Here is a 24,695-nt window from a genome sequence, read left to right as displayed (position 1 = left end):
TAAATCCAGTGACTGGAGCAGTGAATTGATAAGACAGGTCTTTCTATAAGCCTGAAACATGCCCCAGCTTTGCAGAAAAACCTGAAATCTTAAAAAAATATACATGGGTTTGTCAAAAAACAACAAAACAAAAGTCCCCATAACTTTAAGAAATAGATACCCTCAGCGCCCGTTGCTAAGCATCCACAGCATTCCAGGTTTGGTTTCTGTGACTAAAAAAAAAAAACACAGGGAAGGGGAGGGATGCCAGGTCCAAGTCAGGAAATTTCTGGGGGTTTGGGGGGTGGAGCCAGAAGACGTTGAGAGTGGAGCTAGGAGCAAGGTTGTGATAAGCACGATTGAACTCTGAAGGGAATTCTGGCCCTCACATTTAAAGGGACTGTGTTCCTTATTTAGGAAATGTTTAGTTGTGCGATTTCTATGAACATTGGGACAGACCAAGGAAAATAACATGGAGATCCTACTAATGCTTCTACTTGGTTGTTCATTCTGGGAGGGTGACTAATGTATGGTCCCTTGGTGGTCTCCTATGTAGATAATCATAAAGGGCAAGATCAATTGAACTTCTAAAAGAGAAATAAAACACAGTATCTTATCCAAAATGCAGCCATAGCTGAGGAGATAAAGGCCCTTCTCTGTTCCCATAACAAGGATGGTGGGGATGGCTGCCAGCGCTCTCTCTCCTCTGCCAGCTCAGCTTCCTGCTGTGAAAGCTGTACATATTCCTGTTCCCCCTATTTTTTAGGGACAGTACCAATTGTAGGAAGCTGACCTTATAAATCACTCTCATTTAATGTTGCCAGGTCCAGTTTAAGAAATATCTGGGGACTTTGGGGGTGGAGCCAGGAGACTTTGGGGATGGAGCCAGGGACAAGGGTGTGACAAGCACAATTGAACTCCAAAGGGAGTTCTGGCCATCACATTTAAAGGGGCCGTGCTCCTATTAAAATGCCTTCCCTCTTTTGGAAATAATAGAGGATGGAGGCACCTTCTTTTGGGGCTCATAGAATTGGACCCCATGGTCCCATCTTTTTGAAGTTTTTTGAAACTATTTTTTAAAAGGAGAGACAACAGATGTTATACTGAAAAACTGGTGCCTCTGCCTTAAAAAAGAGAACCCCAGATACCCACAGATCGATTCTTCATACCCTATGGGGATTGGTCTCCATAGGGAATAATGAAGTGCCTAGCAGACATTCCCCCCCCCCCACCGCCGCTTTCTGATAACCCTGAAGCAGGGGGAGGGCCTCCAAACCAAGGGATCCCCTGCCCCCAACTGAGGATTGGCAACCTGAGTTGGCTGGGTCCTTTCCAGGGCTATTTCGACCTCTGAGGGAGGACCTATTGGGGCCAGGCCTAGCAGCAACCACTTGGTGACCTGATATCACCTGACTTGCATGACTCACCTAGGCCTGACTTGTTTGCTACTGTTCAACAGTGGCCACTTTATGAAAGCAAGTATGATAAACCTTCAGAGTTAGGCTTCCCAACCCTCCCGCTCTGGCGGGGGACACCAGGATTTCCACCCTCTTCCCCCGCTCCCCCCAAAAACAGAAGTGGGGGGAGGGGGGAAACGGTGCCACGAACATGGCGAGCCGCCTCATCCTGGAGTGGGCGACGCCGCCCCCTCCCCCCGCAGCTGCTCCTCCGTGGCGCTGTTGGGCCAAAGGCTGCCGAGGGTGGGCAAGCCGGGCAAGGGGGCTCTGCTCTCAGCCAGCGGCCGTTTCCCAAAGGGGAAGCAACGGGGCGGAGTGTTGAGGGGGGCTTGGTGCCCTCACCGGCCTGGCCCCCCTGCTCGCACGTGCAGCCGCCGCTCCCTCTGGCCGGGTTTGGGGGCTGGCTGGGCGGCTCGGGGCGGGCGCGGCGTTGCCAGTGGCTGAGAGAGGTGCCGAGGGGCCGGCCGGCGGGCGTGGCGAGGCGGGGCGGGGCGGCTGTAGCAGGCTGCGGGAAGGCTGGAGCTGCGTCAGGCAGGCGAGGCCAGCACTGGCAGCGCCCTGAGCCAGCATGTCCCGCAAGAAGTCCCCGCGCGGCAAGGGCGCCTCCTTGCCCTCGTCCGCGCTGCCCGCCGCCCAGCAGCACCAGCAGCAGCGCGACGCCAAGGCGAGGGGCGTGGCCGGCGGACGCAGAGGGGCAGAAGTTGGGGCGGCCAATGGGGTGGTGGCGCCGCTGCCCGGCCGGCCCTCCCTGAGCAGCAGCGGCGAGTTCTACGACGTCGCCTTCAAGGTGATGCTGGTTGGTGATTCTGGCATCGGCTCTCAGCCAGCAGGGCGTAGCCGGAGGCCAGCACGTTCTTCTTGCCCTGTGCGCACATCCACCCCACCACCCTCCCGACCACCTCGCGGGGGCTGGAAACCTGCAAGGGACGGAAGCGGGACACGTGCTCGGCGGCGGCGCGGGCAGCCCCACGAGGCACTGGGCCAGCAGGCCGCGGTAGGCCGGCGCGTCTCTCTCCTGCAGCAGCCCCCGATTCCAACCCAGAGGGGGAGTGGAGCGTGCTGCGCCACTGCCCCCCCCCTGCAGCTGCTCCTCCGAGAGGGGCCCAATGTGAGCCCATCTCAGAGGAGCAGCCACACTCCCCGGCGCCATTTCCCCCCCTCCCCCTAGCTCCACCCAGTGTCTCCTGGCTCCACCCCCAAAGTCTCCTGGCTCCACCCCCAAAGTCCCCAGATATTTTTTAAATGGGACTTGGCAACCCTATTCAGAGTAGAGTATGGGAGACCTAGGTTAAAGTCTCCATCTTACTGCGAGTGTTCACTGGATGATTTTGGGCCAGTCATATACTTTCAGCCTAACCTACTTCACGGGCTCTTTGTGAGCATAAAAAGGAAGTGAGGAGAATGAAATACGCTGCTTTAGTCCCCACTGTGGAGAAAGACAGGGTATATATGAAGTACATAAATAATACGCATAGCTGAAGATAGGAGGCAGATAAAAGATGCTGGTGAATGGTTGAGGAGAATGAGGCAGGAAAAGGGGGAAGGCTATGGAAGCTGCCAGGAGTAAGATCCAGGGGAAACTGAGGTGCCCCCTACCATGTCAGTGGGCCTAGCCAGTTTCCTAAGTAGAACCTGTCTGGCTTGGGAAGAGGGAAAGCTGAAGACAGGATAAATAAAGGTAGGCTGGCTGTTGGCTGGGAAGGAGACAAAAAAGCAGGCAATGAGAAGCTATGGGGGCTTTCAGAAAAGAGGAAATAGTAGGGGAGGGAGAAATGACGTGTCTCCAGCAAGGCCTTGTGGGTTCTCGTAAACATCAAATTTTGTCTGAAACCTAGTTGAATACTCAACTAGTTCAGTTCTTCACCCACCATGCACAAAATCTCTGAACTAAAATTAAGCTAAAATATTTTTTGTGTATTTTCTTTCGCTCAGTGCTGCAATACATCATGGGTTTTGTAGTCTTACAGCTATCTTATGTATTCTGGCTTCTTTCTCTCCTCCTGTGTGAGTCTTCAGAACTGCAGGAGTGCAGATTTCATGTGTTCTTTGCCCTTCCTGAGTCAGACTCCTCACTGAAAGGTAGAATAAATTTCTCCTTTCTGGGGCTAATTTCACAAACTGTTTATTGGGTGCCAGCCACTCCAATATGTGCATTTGCAATATACTACCCCCCCCCCCCCAAAAAAAAACTTGTCTCCAGTGCTCTTTTCTCACCTGTAATAGGTTGCACCTGAAATTTTCTATAGCACTGGGATGTAAAGACAGTGGTATAACAGTAATATATGGGCAAGACACAGGCTGCTTAGAGGCTGAAATCACTAACTGGTTTGGGGTTGAGTGTAGGGGATAAAGTGTAACTTTGCTGACAGGATTGGGGAGGGGGCTTTGATCTCTTCTGGTTGGGAGGTACAAAGGCCCGTTTGTGCTGCAGTCTTGATGAGGAAAACATGCTATTTCCATCTCATAAGGCCATAAACTTAAAAAGCACTTTGGCTTTGGATGTCATTCGACTTTGTATTAACTTACTCCAAATGTCTCCACTTACATTCCAGTGCAGCAGCCCCCACTGGCAGGATAATAACATGCAGCACTTAGCACTTCTCATCTTCAAAGTACTTGGCAAAGATTAATCACTCCCCTTGAGCCCCCCACTAAGCAGGTACCCAAGAGAGATGACGAAACAGGCAGCTACACCAAAGACCCAATGTGGCTGCCAGGGCCGGATTAACAATTAGGCCAAGTAGGCACTGGCCTATGGGCCCCATGCCTTTAGGGGCCCCAGGCTGGCTTCCCCCCACCACCCCATTTCCCCCCTGCTTGCAGCCCTCCCAGTCAGCACGCACAGCCAGCAACTGAGCCACTCTTTGCCCAACTTGCCTGGTGCAGCTGCTGCTGGTGTCGTCGCCAAGTTTGCCTTTCTTTGCCTCTTCCCCACAGCTTAGTAAAAGGGGCTTTTAAGAAGGTGCCTGGAGGCTGAAGCAGGGGCTGTGGGCAGCAGGATGGTTGCTCAGACTCTGAGATTATTTGCGAGGGGCCACCCACAATTTCAACTGCCTAGGGGCCTCCACAGAGTTTAATCTGGTACTCCAAGAGATTGCTAACAGTATGTCATTTTGGCCCAGAAGGGCATCAGAGTATTGGAGCAAATACATTTGCTTGGGACAGTCCCCAGTTTTTGGTACATAATAAAACACAGTTTTGTCCACTAGGCTTAGAATGGGGTTCTGCTTCAGTAGCAGAATATCTGTTTTGCTTGCCAAAGGTCTGGGCTTCAATTCCTGACACAGTTATAGGAGATAATACTGATCTTGACTCAAGGGTTAACTACTTGTTACAATCTCCTCACATCTTGTCTGGGTCTGACAATCAGATGTATGCTGTGAGTTCTATGCTCAGAACCCAGTTCTCACATGTGTGAGGAGGACCCACTTTGGATAGGACTGTGACCTGCAGGGTGAACCTGGACAGGATGCAAGAAAAATATAAGCAGCTTCACATGTTCATTCCCTTCCTTTGTGAAGCTCTCAAGAATTCCATATATGCTCTCCCCTGGTCTCTTCTTAATAGATAAGATATTTGTTTGCTTGTTTCTACTACTAGGCATTTAGGGATTAGTTACACATTTTTACTGTGGCTTTGGAGATGCAGAATGGTATAGTGTAGCCTGATGTCATCAGATCTTGAAAGCTAAGCAGGGTCAATACTTGAGTGGGAGATCACCAAAGAAGATTTTGCAGCAGAAGGCAATGACAAACTACCTCTGTTTAATCTTTTGCCCTGAAAACCTTATGAGGTTGCCAAAAGGTGGCTGTGATAGGGCAGCACTTTACATACACACACTGTAACTTTTATGTGGTTTTAATTGTTTTAAAATGATTTATCTATACTTGCATTTTTCATTTATTGCAAACCACCTTGTGATCATTTATGTTAAAAGGAAGTCTAGACATACAGACTTAAACTGGTTAAACAGATTTTCTCTTTCCCCAAGAAGCCTTGGGAATTGTACCTCCACATAGTGAATTAGGGATCTCCAATGGAGACTTCTCCGCAAGCATTCTTATGAAACTACAGTACTTAGGGTTCTTTAGTAGGCCACCATGATAGTTTATATATCCAGTATAAAGCTATGGTGTTGATATGACCACGGGGTTTGTTTTTTTCAACCAGGATTTACACTAATCTGAATCTGTAGACAATATTTCCTTAACGCAGTTCCGTGCAATGCAATATTTCATGGATGAAAATAAGGACACACAGAACACCCCAACTTTAAAATCATAATTTATTACACATTCCTAAATGCACTCTTTTCTCTGCTCTGTAATATATTTTTAATTCTGGAATTCCAGGACCAGCACTGCTTTAAAGCAAGTGTACATTAGTAAATAAGTGTTTCCTCTCTTAAAAATTACTTAATGCTGGAGCTAATCATAGTTGTTATAGATTAGCTTCTATTTGAACACATTCAGCAACTTTTACCATAGAGAGACCCAGCAGAAGATGAAGGAGTGGGGACATGGGGGTGCTTGTGGCACACAGTGTGATATCACTACCAGAGGAAACTCAGAAATGTCACACCAGTCTAGAAATTGCTGGCAACTCTATGGGAAAACTGTAAAGTTTCTGGTATTCCTAGAGTGACATAACATCATGTCCAGGCTTCTCCTGGAAGTGATGTCACACCACTTGCAATGATGGTAATTTAAAGAAATCTTAAAACGGAAGAATTCTGATGCAAATTGTAAACACAAATCCCCTGCATCTCCCTAAACAAAGAATGACAGTGATTTATAAGGTCAGCTTCCCACAACTAGTATGGTCCCTAAAAAATAGGGTGAACAGAAATACGTACAGCTTACACAGCAGGAAGCTAAGCTGGCAGAGGAGAGAGTGCGCAGGTAGATGAAGTCATCCCCACCATCCTTGTTGTGGGAACAGAGAAGAGCCTTTATCTCCTCAGCTATGGCTGCATTTTGGATAAGGCACTGTGTTTTATTTCTCTTTCAGAAGTTCAGTTGGTCTTGCCCTTTATGATTATCTACATAGGAAACCACCTAGGAGCCATACATCAGTCACCCTCCCAGGATGAACAACCAAGTAGAAGAATTAGTAGGATCGCCATGTTATTTTCCTTGGTCTGTCCCAATGTTCATAGAAATCGCACAACTAAACATTTCTTAGGTCAGGGGTGTTGAACTCATTTGTTATGAGGGCTGGAATGATAACTTAGAATGGTGAAACTGTTCTCAAGAATGGACGAATGCATGGTTCTCTGTGCCTCCATTTCATCCCTGCAATAACTTGGTGAGGTTGGTGAGCCTGAGAGGGAGTGACTGGCCCACAGTGAATGGGGATCCGAGTCTAGCTCTCCCGAGTCCTAGTCCAACCACCACTGACTCTCAAAAATGTGGCAACTTCATAGGATTTTGCTTGCATCATTCAAGAACTTTCATCATGGGACCTGTTCAGTCATGAGAGCCTGCTGTAACCTGCCCAACAGCATGCAGCATTAGAAGTAGGAAACCTTACCAGATAAGTTTGCTGAAGGAAGGTCTGGTCTAGTGTTTGATGCTGACAGTCAAAAGAATAAGAGCTGTTTGTTCTGGTGGTTCCTGAAGCCAGATGTGTGCTTTACTGAAATGGACATGGCACATCTGGTCTGGGTTTTGGTTTCCATCATGGAGTTTACCACATCCACCCTAGCCTGCTGGAAAAACATCTGGAAGCAATTGCAGCTGTCACGCTTCAAGGAGACACCGCAATACAGAGAAGACTACTTAGTCCTCCAATTTGCCTACTCTTTCCAGATTTCCAGCACATGCAAGAAAATGAAGTGGTATGTACACACAAAAATGACATTCTGTAGGACTCTATCAGGCTTACTCCACTTTGTTAGTGAATGAGCCGGTAAAACTATTCCTTGACTGTACCAGTTCAAACTGTGGGGACTGGAGCAAGGCTGAATATTTCCAGGGATGAAGGGGGTGTGGGAATCCTTGCACAGACATACTAATGCTGATAGCTTTCTGCAATAGTTCTTGTTCCCTTGAGCAGTGTTTGGTCATGTGATTCCCACCCACCTGCAGTGGTACAGTCCAGGAATGGTTTTTCTAGTTGGATACAGGTTTGCCAATGGACCTGGAGAAAAATGTCCAGTCTCTTTAATAGAGGCTTCATGGAGTTATTGGTCAGTTTATGCCATTTGCCTCCATATAATGGAAAGCTTCAGCTGCCTGTTTCCACACATTAAAATAAAGTTTACAAAGCTCTGAAATACAGTACCATTAAAAAACAAACAAATTTTGAGTCCAATAGTGCAAATTTTCCAGGGTATCAACTTTTGAAAACCAAAGCCCACTTTATCAGATACCTGACCTGAGCTTATACCCTGAAAAATCCTCTTGGTCTTTGTTAGAGAATTTTGCACACAGCAGAAGACACTGAAGGAGAGGGACAGGCAAACACAGGAATTAATAGACAAGAGAGATAACTGTATTCAATGGTAGAATATATTACCAGGATAGTATCCAATATTCAGAGTCATTGCCAGGCCAAGGTCATAGTAATCAGTACACACTTCAGTAGATAACAGTATACACCAGTAAGTATACACAGCACGATCCAAGCACAGTAGCATAGGATCCAACACCAGCAGTGTTTGCTGCCACGCAGACAGTGAGCCTCACAGTACCCACAATCCTTACAGGCAGACAGAGTAAGCTCACTGAGCTTCCCTAAATACACATATCAATCATGCAAGCTCATCAGAGGTTGCATCAGCTCTGTGAGTCAGCACAAAGCCTAATTTCAGGTGAGGTCATTTCACCTTACCTCAGTAACAGGTAACAGCTGGGCCATGATGCAGCATGACTCAGCATAACATTGCAGAAACAACATTTACTATTACTAAGATGGAGTCAGTCAGCCATTTTAGGACTGAGTTCCAACAGTCTTTAAAGTCCTACTGGACTTGAACTTTGTTCTACTACTGCAGTCTAACACAGCTACTCACCTGAAACTATCAAAAAGATGAGTACTCTCAATGGACATTCTTTTGAAGAGAGTTTTATAGTCAGGGAGCTACTACACAAAAGGCCCTTTTCTCCAGTATTTTCCTGCCTGGTCTTTGAACCCAGGGACATGCAGAGAAGAGGACCTTAATTGCCAGTGAGGTTCATATTTGAGGAGACAGTCCCTTAAGTACCCTGATCCCAGATCAGTCAGGTCCTTAGGCAATAATCATTTGGCACTTTCAGTTGTAAACAGAAGTAAACCACCACAGTTCTTTCAATATATGTGTTATATTACAGCAAGCTCCAGTTAATGATTTAGCTTCAATAATCAAAACCAGATTAAGTTTCCAGAGAGTCACCAGAGGCAGCCCCATGTACAACAGTCAAGCTTGAGTGCTACTTTTGTGTGTATGTGTGTATGCACGCCTTCAAGTTACACCTGACTTATAGCGACCCCCTAGGGTTTTCAAGGCAAGAGTTGAGAGGTGATTCACCATTGCCTATGTCCATGTCATAATTCTGCTATTCCATGGAGGTACCAGTGAAGAATTTGCAACTCACATCTGGAAGTTATCACAGGGCCCTGGATAGCTTTGTAATCTGTAGTTAGACCCCCAAATCTACATTGGAGCTCTGAGTTAAAAAATAAACACTGTGAACTCTGTTCATATAATTCTAAACATCTTTCCAGTTTAAGTCTACAGGTTTTAGGTTTTGGGAAAGGTTTTAGGTCCTTAGAAAGTGGTGGTCAGTTAGAGCAGATAGCACTAAGCTAGACAAAACAATGTTCTAGGGGTGGCAGCCTTGTACTAGCAAGTGCTAAGAAATTTGGGGTGGGGGGTGCCTGAGAAGGGTGGAGTTTCTGGAGATGTGACATTACATCTTCAGTGATGCTCTAGGAATTTCCCCAATCTCTCTGGTAAAGATCATGGAGACAGGGAAAACTCCTAAAGTGTAATGGGGGGGTTGGAGAATTTGACATGATTTATGGGTAATGCTCCAGGAATCCCTGCAATTTCTATGATCTTTACCACAGAGACTGGGGAATTTTCTAGAGCAACACCATCAATGCTATCCCTCACCATTTTCCATCCACTACTCAAAATGACTGAGGGCAAGGGGCTGCCCACTTCAGGCAGGCAAATGGCAAGTGTATAATGGTCTTACTCAGGCAGCTTCATATGTTCAGAAAGCAAGCAGTTGAAAAATGCACCTATTGGGATGACACCTATTACCTGAGATCCCTTTTAACTGGGTGGGCCAGGCATTGAACAAAGTATCTGATCCAACGTGTTTTACCTGTGATTTGTGTGGCACTCTGAAGTTACTTCTGACAGTGTAAAAATCTAAAATCAGTTCTTTGGACAGAGCTGGCCTGTAGCTGGATACAGCACACACACATAGTAAGGGGACAGATTTCATTCTTGACTTCATTTCTTCCAACCATTCTTGTTTGGAATGTGTTCCATCATCACTTGAGTGATACACAGTGCACAAAAAAGCCTGCAAGGGTATGACTGAGAAAAGGGGAAATGCAGGCCTCTGTGGATGCAGTTCCCAAAGCCCTGACGGGTGGTTCTAGCAGGAATATTTCCTACATTTTGCAAAAGTGTACGCTGTATTAGTCAACCAGACTGTCTTGTCAGGTGTGTGCATCTGTTTTCAGAAAACCTGTGTTGCAGGTGGCATGTTGCACTGCCTGACAGAGATCTCCTTTCCTGAAATAGATGTTCTATTTTAATCCCTTCATTATTTCTGCAGTGCTCTGGTTATTTTTATGAGCATCTGCTTATTTTTTTTTCTTTTCTGTGTATTCCTTCTGCCAATACGGCTGTTACTGCTATTCCCTCAGCTGTTTTATATAAAAATGAGGAAATTCTACGGGAAGAAGGAGAAAAGATACAGGTCATAATTCATAATGGAGTTCTCCTGCACAAACATCACTGAAGGGAATAGGAGCTACCCAGGCAGACAGTAGCACTGGTCCAACTCAGGACAGAACTCCAATTGCTGTCTCAGAAACTGGAACTAGTTCTGATTTTTCATCTTTTACCACATACGTTTGTTGGACTAAGATTGACTCAAGTCATTTTAATGTCTGAGCTGGAAAATTCAGGTGGCACCCTGCCAGACAGCGGCTAAATAACATTGAGCATAATGCACAGAGAGGTTTAGCTGTACAAGGAGCTGTCACAAGGATGGTATGGGCCTTGCTAAATCAGAACCAAGGCCCATCTAGTCCAACATCCTCCTTTCTGCAGTAGCCAACTAGATGCCTCTGGGAGGCCCATAAGCAGGGCACAAAGCTTCCCTCTGCAGGTACACCTGAGCAACTGGCACTGAGAGAGATACTGTTTCTGAAAATTGAGGTTTTATTTCACCATTATGGCTAACAACTGTTGATGGGATATCCACTAATCTCCTAAATTAGAAACCATTGATGTATTTTTGGTAGTGAATTCCATAATTTGTGTTATTGTAAAGATATGTTTTCTTGTCCTCCATCCTGAATTCAGTTGACAATTTTCACTGGATGCTTCTGAATTCCAGTATTATGGGTAAGGGAAAAAACCCCTTTCTTCACACTGCGAATACTTTAGAAGCCTCCATTAGTCCCCCACTAGAGTTGCCACTATGGCAGGGGACTCCTCGCTTGTGTGCAGCGGGATGACATCACCAGGAAGTGATGTCATCACACCAGGCACGTTGTGCTGGGGACGTCCTAGGATTTGTGGTAAAAATTCTATGGCATCACTGCACAGGGCATGTCATGTGACGATGGGGCCCTTTGGGAGCAGGGATCTCCCTGGTGGCCTGCTCTGTGCTGGCAGGTTGAGACCCTCCAAACTGGGGGATCCCCCGTCCCCAGCGGGAACTTGGTGGCTTTAGTCCCTGTTAGGGTTTAGATATACTATTAGCAGAGTAACGTGGAGAGAACCACGAGAGCCAGAGAGCCAGGCACACGGTTTAGCTTAAGATACAAAGTAGTTTACTTTACTAATGAGGAAAAAGTATGACTGGGATTTCTAGAAAACAAAAAAGGATTCATTATCCTATCTAGCTTCTAGGCTACATCTTGACTCTCTCGAGTCTTAACTTCAACTGCATGGAGATCTAAGGGCTTAAAACAAAGGGCAATAAAACTGACCAAGTGGTTTCCCTCAGACCACCACCCAAATATATGGATTAGCCTATTAGGGCTCTCCCTCAATGGTCACTACGCATATTGACACCTAGCCTTGGTGGGAAGTACAGGCAAACATTCTCATTGGCTCTACCTACTCACTGGCTAAACATCAGCATGCATATACAAACACTTAATTAACTCATGACAACAGAAAGTGAAATTGCATCAGAAACCCAACAATCCCCTTCTCAAGTTCACGAACTGAAGTCATGAAGTTTCAGCTTCTCTCTCAGGTGCTCAAACTTCTTCTTGGTGAGCGGGCTGGTCAGGATGTCAGCAATCATTTCTTCCGAAGGACAAAACTTTACTTCAATCATTCCTTGTTGCTGCAACACGCTCACCTTGTGGTATCGCACAGAAATGTGCTTGGTCTTGCCTTTGACACTTTCACTCTTGATCAAACTTAGGCAAGGTGTGTTATCTTCATACAGGGTTACTGGTATAGGCTCTTCTATTCCAAAGTCTCTCAGCAGGTGTATGATCCATTCAAGCTCATTGAAGGCACCTGCTGCAGAATCAAACTCAGCTTCCATTGTGGACAAAGCTACTATACTCTGCTTGCGACTTGTCCAGTTGACCAGGTTGCTTCTGTAGAAAAACAGATGCCCACTTACTGATTTGCGTTCAGTAGTGTCTTTGGCCCAATCTTGGGTCATCATCAGCTGTAATCTTCAGTTTCAGATCAGCTGTCCCAATAAGATACTTAACAAGTCTCTTCACCGCATTCCAATCATGGTGATTAGGTGAGCTTGTCTTTCTGCTCAAGATTCCAACAGCTGCGCTTATGTCAGGTCGGGTAAGTTGAGCTAGATACAGAAGTTTCCCAATAGTTTCTCTGTACAGACGATTGTCCTTGAGAGGCACTCCATCTTCCAGCTTGAGGTAAGATGGGTCAAGTGGGAAACTTGCTCTCCTGATACCTTCCAGGCGCAGTGCCTTAGCAAGATTCAGGATTTTGGTTCTTTGATTCAGAAAAAAACCTCGATTCTCTGTTCTTTCTATCTGTATTTCAAGATAGTGTTCCAAAGTCCCAAAACCTTTTACTTCCACTTCTGCATTCAGCTTGTCAACTATCTCTTGCACATCAGATTCATATTGACAACATAAAATCAACAGTCCATTAGTTGACATCAGTACATACTGGCATTTATCATTCTTCAGTTTGAAGAACAGGCTGGGTTCTATTTTCCCTTGCTGCAACCCTTGCTTCTGCAGAAAGGCAGTTAGCACTTCATTCAGTCCTTTATCAGGTAAGTTTTCCTTGAGGTTTGCCTTTTCAGTCTCAAGGTGCTGCACATGCATTCCTTTCTGTGCTGCTATGCTCAGAAGGGTTCTAAGAGTGGCATACTTTACAATCAGTTCCCTTGGGATTTCCTCATTGTCTGAGGATTCTTCTGCAGATTGCAGAACATTACAAACACCATATGTGGCAGGTGGTACTCCCTTGTTGCTCCTCTGAGATTGCCTCACAGTACTGCCTGTCTCCCCTTCTGGTCCTGCTTGATCTGCCTCCCCTTCTGCTTCGGGAGTGCTTTCTGGCCTACCTTGAGGGTCAGCGCTTCTGGCAGTCAGCCAATCAACCATTTCAGTGAGGGACATTCCTGCATCAGTTTCCTGATCTTCCTGCACTGTGGGCTTCACTGTCTCTAGAAACTTCTCATTGTGCACTGGCTTTCTCTTGCCATAGGGTGGCGCTGTGCCTTTCCCCTTTACACATACATCACAAGCTTGCAACTCTTGGTCACATTCTGCAAACTTTTCTTCACATGCATTCATCAATTTCTTAACAGATCTCACATTCCTGTGTCCAAGCCTTCTATGGCAGGCAAAAAGGCATTCCTTTTGAGGACACAAACTTGCTGTTGCCTGATAGGCATGACCCATTTCTACAGGGTCCAGACAGTAAGCACCATCAAATCTCACTGCTTCAAAAAGCACATCACTTCCTGGATGGGCAATGGTGCATTGTCTATCTTTAATCAAAAACACATTTCCTTGATCAATTTCATTACAGAGATTAAATTCTGATCTGCTTGCTCAGAGTAAACACAGTCCTTCAACAATACATCAATTAGCTCTCCAGCCTTTGAATAAACTGAGATCTTCACAGATCCTACTTCATCTGTCTGTAAAGTATCTCCATTAGCAAGTTTCAAAGTTTTCCACTGGCTTTCATCCAAACAAACAAACCATTGGCAAAATCTACATATATGCGTAGTAGACCCAGAATCTAGCAAAAAAAACTTTCTTAGCGTCTACGTCATCAGACCTCAGCATGTAGGAGACTTCACCACGAGACGTTACCTTTGTTTGTACGTTAGCAGCCCCCTGCTGGGACACCACCCTTTCTCCTCTGTGTGAGGGGCCGGGAATTTTGCTTTTAGGCATGTTCTGCTTTGATCCGCAGAATCTCGCTAAATGGCCTGGTTTTAAACATCTATAACAGACTCTGTGGTCTTGCTTCCCTTTTTCTTCCTTTACAGCCAATGCTTGCATTTGGCTTGACAATCTAGAGAATTTGCGTATAACACTTAAGTCTCTTAAATGTGCAATTGTAAAATCGATATCAATCTCTTCTCTAGATTCAACAGGGGCTAGAATGCTCTCATAGCTTTCAGGAAACGATGAGACAATCACAGCTTGAAGCTCTTCAATAGATACCGTAGCTCCAGCTGATCTTAATTCGGCGACAAGGGCCAGGATGTTGTTGAGGTGAGCTGAGATATCACCCCCTGGGGCAAGACTGAGGGAGTACAGGCGTTTGCGCAAGTACCGCCTCTGGAGAAACGTGCGCTGGCCATATTTCAAATTAAGGTTATTTCAAATCTCCCTTATGTGAACACAATTAACCACAATGGCCGTTTTCTGAGATGAGACTGAACTCAGGATTAGCAGCTTAGTTTTAAGCTCATCTGCATCAAATTTTTCCCTCTCCTGTTGGGACATATCACCTGGAATATCAAAGTCCAACACATATCTTATCTGTTGAACTCCACTCAATTCCCATTTTCCATAAAAGGAAGTTATCCTGCTCAGCTTAGGGATGCTTAACTTGGGGGAAATTTCCATATTGCATACGACCTGTTCAGACTATTGCGACGTCATGTTTCCTCACTAGTTGCAGGTGAAGTTGCTGTCCCAGAACCAGCAGGCATCTGCATCTCTCTGGGTTTCTTAGGTCTGTGCCTCCGACGGGACATCAAAGAGAATCCATTCCTTTTGTTCCCAAGTAGTCAGCCGGCGACTAGGAGCGATGGGAAGGAGTTCCTTCAGATGCAAATTCCTGGAGAATTTACCTGAGCACTTCTCTATGCCTCTCTCTTAGCTAATTACCACCTTGGCTTTTTGCTCGCAGTTGTGAAGCTTACTGTGACCCAACCTTTTGTTAGGGTTTAGATATACTATTAGCAGAGTAACATGGAGAGAACCACGAATAACTGCCAGGCACACGGTTTAGCTTAAGATACAAAGTAGTTTACTTTACTAATGAGGAAAAGGTATGACTGGGATTTCTAGAAAACAAAAAAGGATTCATTATCCTATCTAGCTTCTAGGCTACATCTTGACTCTGAGTCTTAACTTCAACTGCAAGGAGATCTAAGGGCTTAAAACAAAGGGCAATAAAACTGACCAAATGGTTTCCCTCAGACCACCACCCAAATATATGGATTAGCCTATTAGGGCTCTCCCTCAACGGTCACTATGCATATTGACACCTAGCCTTGGCGGGAAGTACGTGCACACATTCTCATTGGCTCTACCTACTCACTGGCTAAACATCAGCATGCATATACAAACACTTAATTAACTCATGACAACAGGAAATGAAATTGTATCAGAAACCCAACAATCCACTCATTTGTCTCTCCCTCCAAAACTGAAATGTAAGTCATAAGAACATAAGAAGAGCTCTGCTGAATCAGACCAATGGTGCCTCTAGGCCAGCATCCTGTCTGACACAGTATCCAACCAGTGCACAGCCAACAACAGGGCATAGACTAAGGCTGAGGCCTTCCCTTGATGTTGCCTTCTAGCTCTGGAAGTCAGAGGTTTGGGGACTAATCCCAGGCAAATCTACTCAGAAGTAAGTCCCATGTTATTAACTGGAGCTTAGTCCCAAGCAATTGTCTTTAGGTTTTTAGCCTCAGTGCCCCTGAATGTTGTGATTCCCCTTCATCACTATCATAGCTAGTAGCCATAGATAGATGTATTCTCCACGAATCCATCTAATCTTATTTTAAAGCTGTTTATTCATGTGGCCATCACTACATACTCTGGCAGTTAATTCCACATTTGAATCACTCTTTGTGTAAAGTAGTATTTCCTTTTATCTGTCCTGAACCTACTGACCATCAGATTCATTGGATGCCCTTAAGTTCTAGTATTTTTGAAGAGGGAGAAAAATTTCTCTTTGTCAGCACTCTCCATCCCATGCATAATTTTATAAACCTCTATCATGTCCCCCCTTAGTCTCTTTTCTAAACTGAAAAGTCCCAGACTCTTCAGTTTTTCCTCATAGGGAAGGTGCTCCAACTCCCACATCATTTTGGTTGTACTTCTCTGTACTTTCTCCAGCATGTCCTTTAGCATTTCCTCAGAGGAAGGATACTCCAACCCCTAGATCATTTTTCTTTTGCTTTCTATAACTTTCCCATCTCTATGCTATACTTTTTGAATCAGGGTGACCAGAACTGGACAGGTGAAGCCTCCCACTGGTGCCTAGTGTTGCCAACAGCCTGGAGAAAACTGTCCTGTTCCTTTAATAGAGGTTAATGTGTGGAAATGGGCAGGTGAAGTTTTTCATGGCATGGAGATAAATAACATCACCTAGTAAATAACATCCCATTAAGCCTCTGTTAAAGGGGCAGGATATATTTTCTTCCAGGTTGGTGGCAGCTCCTGTTCTAATCCACAACTGTTCATCAGGACAAAGGGAATCAAAATGAGAGGACCAGTAGGGAGACATTTCTACATGGGTTATCTACCCCAAGTTCAAAGCTTTTGGGAAGTGTTTTTCCACTACTGCTTACTCACAGTATCATAGTGCATTCGTGCAGCTCCTGAGAATGTGCAGACAAGCTGACAAACCCCCCCATCAACTGAATGTTTCTGCCTGTTATGCCGCTTTTAAAAGTAACCAATTTTTAGCAGGGAGGGGATGTTAACTTTGTATCCCATTTCAAGATATGTCATATGGTTATTAATAAAGTAAATGCACCAGCCTTCACTGGGGCCAGGAGTGGGGGGATCACAGTTCAGGTCACTATGCCCAGAAACACATTTCTGAAATACGCCTAAGCCACTCATGCTTGTCGCATTCAGAAATGCAAAAAAAAAAAAAAAAGTTCACTGTGACAGGAAAAACAACAGCAAGGCAGAAAGGTCAGCTAGTCAACCAGTGGAAGCCCCCAAAAGAGACAGTGGTGGCAGATTTGTTTGTGCTGGTGTTACTGCATAAGCTCTCGCTGTCACCCTGGAGGTTTTTCACCAAGCCACATCTGGAAGTAGTTATGCTGTTCTAAGCACTCTGCCGCCATCTATTATACCACTTGGCTCCGCCCCTCTCTCTGTTATTCTTAGGTCAGGTTGACGCCAGGTCCAGGCTCAAAGCTATTAGTAAATACAGTTCTTCTCTGTTCCTCTCTTTTTTGTTGTTGTTTTAATTAGATGGATCAAAATCTATTCTTACAAATCATAAGCATCAACATTTCCTCTCTTGGATCAGAGTAGCTTGTCACATCTGGAAATTGCAAACTCAGAAGAAAGCTGCATTATGCTGAATCTGTCCACGTGAGCACACTAAGTTACCTTATACTGAGTCAAGACCTTAGTCTACCAAGATCAGTACTGTCTGCTTTGACTGGCAGTGGCTCTCCAGGGTCTGGGGAAGAGGTCTTTCCCATTGCCTACTGCCTTTTAGCTGGAGATGCCAGGGATAGAATTTGGGACTTTTTGCATGCAAAGCAGATACTCCACAATTAGGGCTGTCAGCACACTGGAGAAAAAACTCCTTTTCCTTTAAGAAAGGCTTAATGTGTGGAATGGACAGCTGAAACTTTTCACAGCATCATTACTTGGTAAATAACAGCCCACTAAGCCTCCATTAAAGAAACAGGACTCCCCTCACCCCAGGCTGTTGACAACAGTTATTTACTGTTCCACGGCCACTCCTACCATTTGTTTCCCTAGCTTAGTCCTGTTTACTTTGACTGTCAAGCAACTTGTTGAGGACTCAAAGTTTGATCTTTCCCATAATCAGCTACCTGAGATTGTTTTTATTGGTAATACTGGGGATTGAACATAGGACCTTCTGCATGCAAAGCATGTGCTTGTTCACTGAGTTATAGCTACTCTCAGACTGTCACAGTAGACCACTGGTCTTCAAAACTGTGTTCCTGGCAACCGAGAGTTCTTTGGACAATCATCAGGGGTTTGCAGTTGAAATATCACTAATGGCAAATATACTTCTCTAAAAGACAAATTTGGCCTCCACTGATACTCAACCCCAGCAAAGCTTTCATTATGTGCAAGATGATGGTTAAACCTAACATGCCGGACCTCATCCTTCATAAACTTCAAAGGCACTTTCCAGAATTCTCTGCACCCAGAGCTGGATTAACAATTAGGCCAAGTAGACACTGGCCTATGGGTTCCCATGCCTTTAGGGGCCTTGAGATGGCTCCCCCCCCCCGCTGCTTGCAGCCCCCTGCTTGCAGCCCTCCCGGCCTGCACAAGCAGCCAGCAACTGAGCTGCTCTTTGCCCAACTTGCATCGTGTGGCAGCTGCTGGTGTTGTCACCAAGTTTGCCTCTCTTTGCCTCTCCCCTGCAGTTTAGTAAAAGGGGCTTTTAAGAAGATACCTGCAGGCTGCAGCAGGGGCCGTGGGCAGCAGGGCAGGCGCTCTGACTCTGAGATAATTTGTGAGGGGGCCCCCAAGATTTTGACTGCCTAGGGGCCTCCACAGGGTTTAATCTGGCACTGTCTGTAACATACAGTTTCCTGAGCAGACCAATCACTGTGAAAAAGGACAGTGAAAAACTTGTATCTTGAAAACCCCACTTTTAAATAACTGTCTAATCTATATAATCCAGGGTGGCCACAGGGAAAGTCCCAGTGGGCCAGTAGCTTCAGGGCCACCTTGCCCAGACCAGCCCCACATGAGATGAGGCTCTCCAGGCCTTGCCTGGCTTGGTCCCACATGAGACGCAAGATGAGGCTCTACCGGCCTCATGCCAGACTGCTGCACAGCAGTCCTTACCAAAGGCTGCCCCTTCCCAAAACCATGTTGCCTTCCCAATCTGCCCCTGTGTATAATTTCAGAGTAACTTCAGTAAGTGAGTTGTTTTGTTGAGGGCATATGATTTGGGCAGTGGGGCTGCTGTGCAAATACATTTACTATATTTTGCTCAGACAAACAAGACCTGTACTCAGGCTAGATTTCAGAGGAAGCCCATTCAGCCATTCTGAAGCAGAAGCTCACTGACTGTCACAGTACTGATTGGCTTGCCTCAGTATGTCACAAATCCACAAAACAGTTTTTCTGTTGTTTTTTAAGGCATTGAATAAACTTTTAAGTGGAGCTCTATAGAATTAAAAGGTTAATCGCCAGACCAGGGAGAAAAGGGACAAAAATGATCATGAAATCAGCATTTAATATGGAAGAAATTGTAATTTGCGGAGGGATCAGAGAAGCTGAATTTACCATTAGGGATGGGCACAGAATGCAAAAATGGTGGCTTGTTTCATTTCAGGATTCATTTGATTTCTTACTTGGTTCATGATTCATTCGTTTGTTTGGTTTGAGAGGTGTTAAACTCACCAGGAGTCTTCAGCAGGCCCTCCTTTATCCACCCTCCAAGTTTGGCAAAGATTGGATTTGGAATGTCTGAGTTATAGCCCCCCCCCCAAAGCAGGTGCCCCCAGGGAAAGCTCAGCCTCAGCTCACACTGACAACTCTTAATGCTGCAGAATGGGAGCTCTGTGATTGGCTCCTGGAGCTGCCAATCAAGGTATGGACAACTGCTATGAGTATTTCTAGGACTCCTGGAAATCCACTCCCAGCTTTGCCTAGCAATTGGTTGAATCAGCACCAGGCTGTCTGGGAAAACAAACTGCAAAGATAAAACAAACGAAGCACCATGGTCAGAAGCAGTTTAAAACAGTCCGTGAATTGGCCTGATTCGTGCACAAATTGCAATTTGTGGTTTGGTTTATGCCCATGCCTATTTACCATGCATGAGAAAAGAAACATGCAAGCACTAGCTTTTGGATACATCATAAAGGTCTCCTATGGGTATACTGTTATACCTAATTAAAACTCAAGAGAATAATTTGTTAAACTACCTGCCAGGCTGTCAACGGTAGGCATTCTCAGAATTATCTGCCCACTTCCAGCTGTATGTATAAATAGCAGAATCTTTCAAGGGAATGCCTTTTAGTTAAGAAGATCAGGGCTCCTATAATGCGCTAAGAATGCAGGACTCAAATTACTTACTAGGAGCAGCCCCATACCTACCTGTTTGAGGCCTACTGAAATAAATGGTTTGGATAAAGCAAACTAAGTTTAAAAAGGAAGAGTATAAACCAAACCTGCTAGAAATTAAGAAATCATTAGCTAAGAGCTAGGTAAGAAATCACGTGGTGTTGTGAACAGAGTGTTGAACTCTGACTGGAAATTGGTTCAGATCCCAGCTAATCCATGACACACACTTGGATTGTCTTGGACTCATTACCCTCTTTCATCCTAACCTACTTCACAGTGCTGTTAAGAGGATAGAATGGCAGAGGTATGCAGCGCTGAACTCCTTGGAAGGAAGGTGGGATGTGATAACTTTAGCTGGCAAGATTTAAAAAGCCAAACGCTGCTCCTTCCCAGTTGGCAGATGGGTGGTTCCAGTTAAGAGAAACTGGCAACTGACATACAATCCCATAAAGGTTACCCAGCATCCCATATCGGCAGCTGCTGTTGATGTTTGGATAGATAAGCTATGATCCGTTTGTGTGCCGATCATGAGCCAGGCTTGAAATATTAATTGCTCAGTTCATATCCAGCTGAAGTCTGGACATGTGCATTCCGGAAAGCTGCCTCTTCAATGGTAATCTCCCAATCCCTGGTTCAAGCACTGGGGTTTTTCCATGGGCATCTGTGCAAAGATTAACTAAGCATGAAAGAGTTTGCTTTTCTACAGGAGAAGCCAAGGGGCCTGCGTGTAAGTTTACACCAAGGAAGTTTGTTTAATTGGAATTCCTGCTCAAGATGAAAGCTCTCAGCTGCCTGTCCCAGGCTCCTGCTAAGACCTGCACATTGGTCATGGGCCATAAAGGCCACACACAACACATGTTGGTTGGGTCTAGCCACTGGTCTTATTGGAGGGTTGCGCTTCGGCGGCTGCCATGTCTGCAACACTGCCTTGCGTGAGACAATTAAGGTCTCTGTTTCCTGGGGTGCAGCTTGAGGAACGACACCTGATGCCAACCTGCCTTGTTTTAAAATATCTTTTCCTCAGCTGTTCATCAAGGCTGCTGCCAGGCCCTGCTCCACAGCTACAGCTTCTTGTGAGCCCCTCCTGCCTTCAGCCCCCTCCATCCCCATCTTTGATCCCAGACTCCGCAGCAGTTCAAAGTGCTTCATATTGCAAACTGCTGTCTGGATACCAAACACAGGCCTATTCCAACCTTTTTATGGGAGCATCCTTTTTGGAAAGATTTATCCCAAACAACTTTTTGAAAACGGAGAGTTTAAAACAGTGTTGTCTCACTTCCACCCTTGTGCTAATGCAAACTTCGATGGAGTCACTTTGGACTTCAGCCATTTATTGGTTTTGACAGCAACATGATTTTGCAAGGATTTTGGAACATGAAGTTATCAGAAAACAACTGACAAGTTGGAATGGGCAACAGACACACAGGGACTGTGTGACCTCAGCAAACATTTTTGCACATTTTAGAAACTGTGAAGCAGCAAGCAAATCTAGGAAGGGCAGCACAGGCATGCGGCTGCTTCTCAAGAGAAATGCAACATCATTTGGGTTTCCTAAGCGATATCCGAAAACCTCTTTCTGATGTCTATTCACCACATGGAACATCCAGACCACATGCAGGAAGATGAAGCGGCGGAGTCATGAACTAGCAAAACAAGCTCCCAACTTTAGACTCCAGACCAGGTCACATTTTAAAAACATTTTTCCTTTGCAAAACCTCTCAGGACACAAAACAAAAAACAAAGCCACTCTAGCACAGCAGCCAGAGGCGTCAGACAGAGCTTTTTACACTAATGTTCTAGTTTTCTAACTGCAGGAATGTGGGGTCCCCCCCCCTTAAGCAGGGGCATTCTAACAAGATTCCTTTCCTGCCGACTCAAGAGATGCATTCCAGTGTACTACCTCTGGAGTATGCCACCCAGTTTATTCTGTATGACTGCTTCCAAGTCATTAAATCCTAGAGCTGGTTTAATGTCTTGCCTGTTTCAAATCCATAACTATTCCTCCACTCTTAATGCAGGATTTGCTTTCAATGCAGATGTTTTTTACCATATGTATGAATGTGTCTTCCCTTCTTTGATAATTAAACATAACTTTCTCCCACATTACTGGAATTAAGGAATGCCAAGGAAGAAGGAATCGTGGCAGATTATGATTTCTACATGACATACTGTTGCCAATTCTGGCTTGAGGAATTTTGGGAGATTTAGGGAGGAACTTCAGTTTCTCCACAATCTGATGGTGTACCACAGAGTTCATCCTCTGAAATTGACATTGTCTCCAGGCAGGGAAGGTCTTAGCCAGTGGGAGCAACATGGTCAGCTGTCCCAGCCCTGTGCTCAGGGGACACTCAACTGCCCCCAGCCCTGCCCCCAATGGAGGATGAAAAAAGAAGGAAAACAGCAGGCTCCTACCTCTGCCTCTCATGCCCACTCCATCTGAGGTGCAGGAAACCAGCTTTAAGTGACAGCTCCCACCCAATTCACACAGGTGAAGACTATTCATTGTTTGGCCTTGAGGCGGAGGGGTGGCAGTGATTCTGGGGCCCCATCTTGGACTTCTGCCCAGGGCCTCAGAATACTTAGTTTGTCCCATCTCAAGGGAAACAACTCTGTAGAGATCCAGCGCAATTCTGGGGGAGCTCCTGGCTCACCTTGGTAACATGGTAACCCTACCATGACATATTATAGTCACCTCTTCCAAGGTTGTCACAGGCAAGGAACCAGGGAGGGCCTCTACTGGCTGCCACACTCTGGTAAGGGTCTGTCTTGGAGGGCCCAGAGCACCCACATGTCTTCCTTCTCTTTAAATGGAGGGGAAGGCCAGCCTGGCTGCTTCTGCCAGCACCTCTGGGTGACTAGGAGAGTGCCCAGGAGCAGGCGCCAGCCTCCCAGATGATTTAAAGGCCCCACCAATTATTTATTTAGTGAATTTATATTCCGCCCTTCCCATAAAGATCAGCTGATCAGTGGGACCTTTCCAGGGAGCGGGAGGGCAGCAGCTGCTCCTGGGTGTCCTCTTGCACAATTTAAATCACACGGGAGGAAGGGGGCGTTCCCCGCCCTTCGAAGGGGTGCCCAATCTGTTGCACCACCAGAACCATGCCCTAGGCAACCACCTAAGGTCATCTAATGGGCGTGCTGGCCTGGATGTCTCACCTTCTGTCTTCCTTCCAGAAAGACCACTAAATCAGGGCTACAGTAGTAGCACCCCCTGCTCTTGCCATCAATGTCCTATCATGCCTATTCTTGCCAAATTTGAGGTAGGACAGAAAAAAAAAATCCCATTCAGGGATGGGGCTTGAGTGGTGTTCCCTGCTTCTGTGGTGGCTGCAGATACTGCACTATGACAATAAGGTTTTCTCACAGCACATTTCCCTGCATTTTCCTTGCCTCCTTCCCCAGAAGCTGCTATTTCCCTCCATACACCTCTGTTTTTTTCCTCAGTTGTTGTTTTTAAATATGCATCTGATTTTTTGCAAGACATGGCAGTAAAGAAGGCTTGGGGAAAACTGCAGGAAAGACAGGTAAAACCTAGGAGGTACACAGCTGTACCCTGATGCTGTAGGGAACCACCACTCAACAGCATCCAAATTGGGGCAAAAGACCCAGGTGTTAAGGCAGCTTAGCTTCCATGGGGCATTGCAGCTACTCAGCAAAATGGAGAGCCACATTCACATTTACCATCCACCAACAGAGCCACATAACTACTGTGTGCTCTGTGTACCATCCCACCAAACATACACATACAAGAATATGAGATATCAGTATTAAATATATAACTATAATCTTTTTACTTTGAGCATGTAGGCTTGCCTTCCTCATTATCACTGTTCAAAATTAGCCAGCCCTTGTGCATCTGGAGTAAAGCTTCCCACTTTACTTTCATGCTCTATCCTCAGCATGAGGCACTAACTCAAGCAAGAGAGTAAAATGGCCAAGGTGCCTGGAGGACAACAAACTGGCTGTGGAAGAAGGGGGCAAAACTTGTGACCTGCTTGCTCTTTTCCTGGGTGGCTGCCATGAAGGTGGTTTTATTCTCTCTTCTTTGTGGCCAGTTTGGCCCCCTCCCAACAGCTTCTTGGGGGCTGGGATAGAGTCCAGAGGTTGAGGAAAAGGGTGAAGGGTTGTTAAATGGAGGCTCACAGTACTCTCAGGGAGGCCCATAGCTTACCTGTCCTCTATTCCCTGCAGTGTCTTGAGGTGGCAACCACAAGCTCTACTAGCAATTGACTTGTACACTTTCCTAGAATATGGGGCTGGTGCCACTTTGGGGAATGGTGCTGAGAAGAGCCAACAGGGTCATGTCAAAGAGTCATATGTAGCTTCTAAGCTGCTGAGTATCACTGCTCTAGTGGCTCAATCAGCATCCCAGTCTGACTTGTATAGTGATCAAGAATGATAGGAAATACCACCTGACCTTGCCTATCCTTTGCTGGTCAGTTTGCAGTTCCCTCCTTTGGCCAAAGCTGGGTGGTGGTGGTGCACAGGCTGTATCTCTCTCACAGATCTTTTAATCTATTAGTTTAAGACTCACAGCAGTTTTGATCCTTGACAATTTCCTGTACTGGGAGCACA

Source organism: Heteronotia binoei, chromosome 12 (assembly GCF_032191835.1).
Source record: "Heteronotia binoei isolate CCM8104 ecotype False Entrance Well chromosome 12, APGP_CSIRO_Hbin_v1, whole genome shotgun sequence".
NCBI lineage: Eukaryota > Metazoa > Chordata > Lepidosauria > Squamata > Gekkonidae > Heteronotia > Heteronotia binoei.
The sequence above is the reverse complement of the archived record's forward strand: the minus strand, read 5'-3'. Positions refer to the sequence as shown.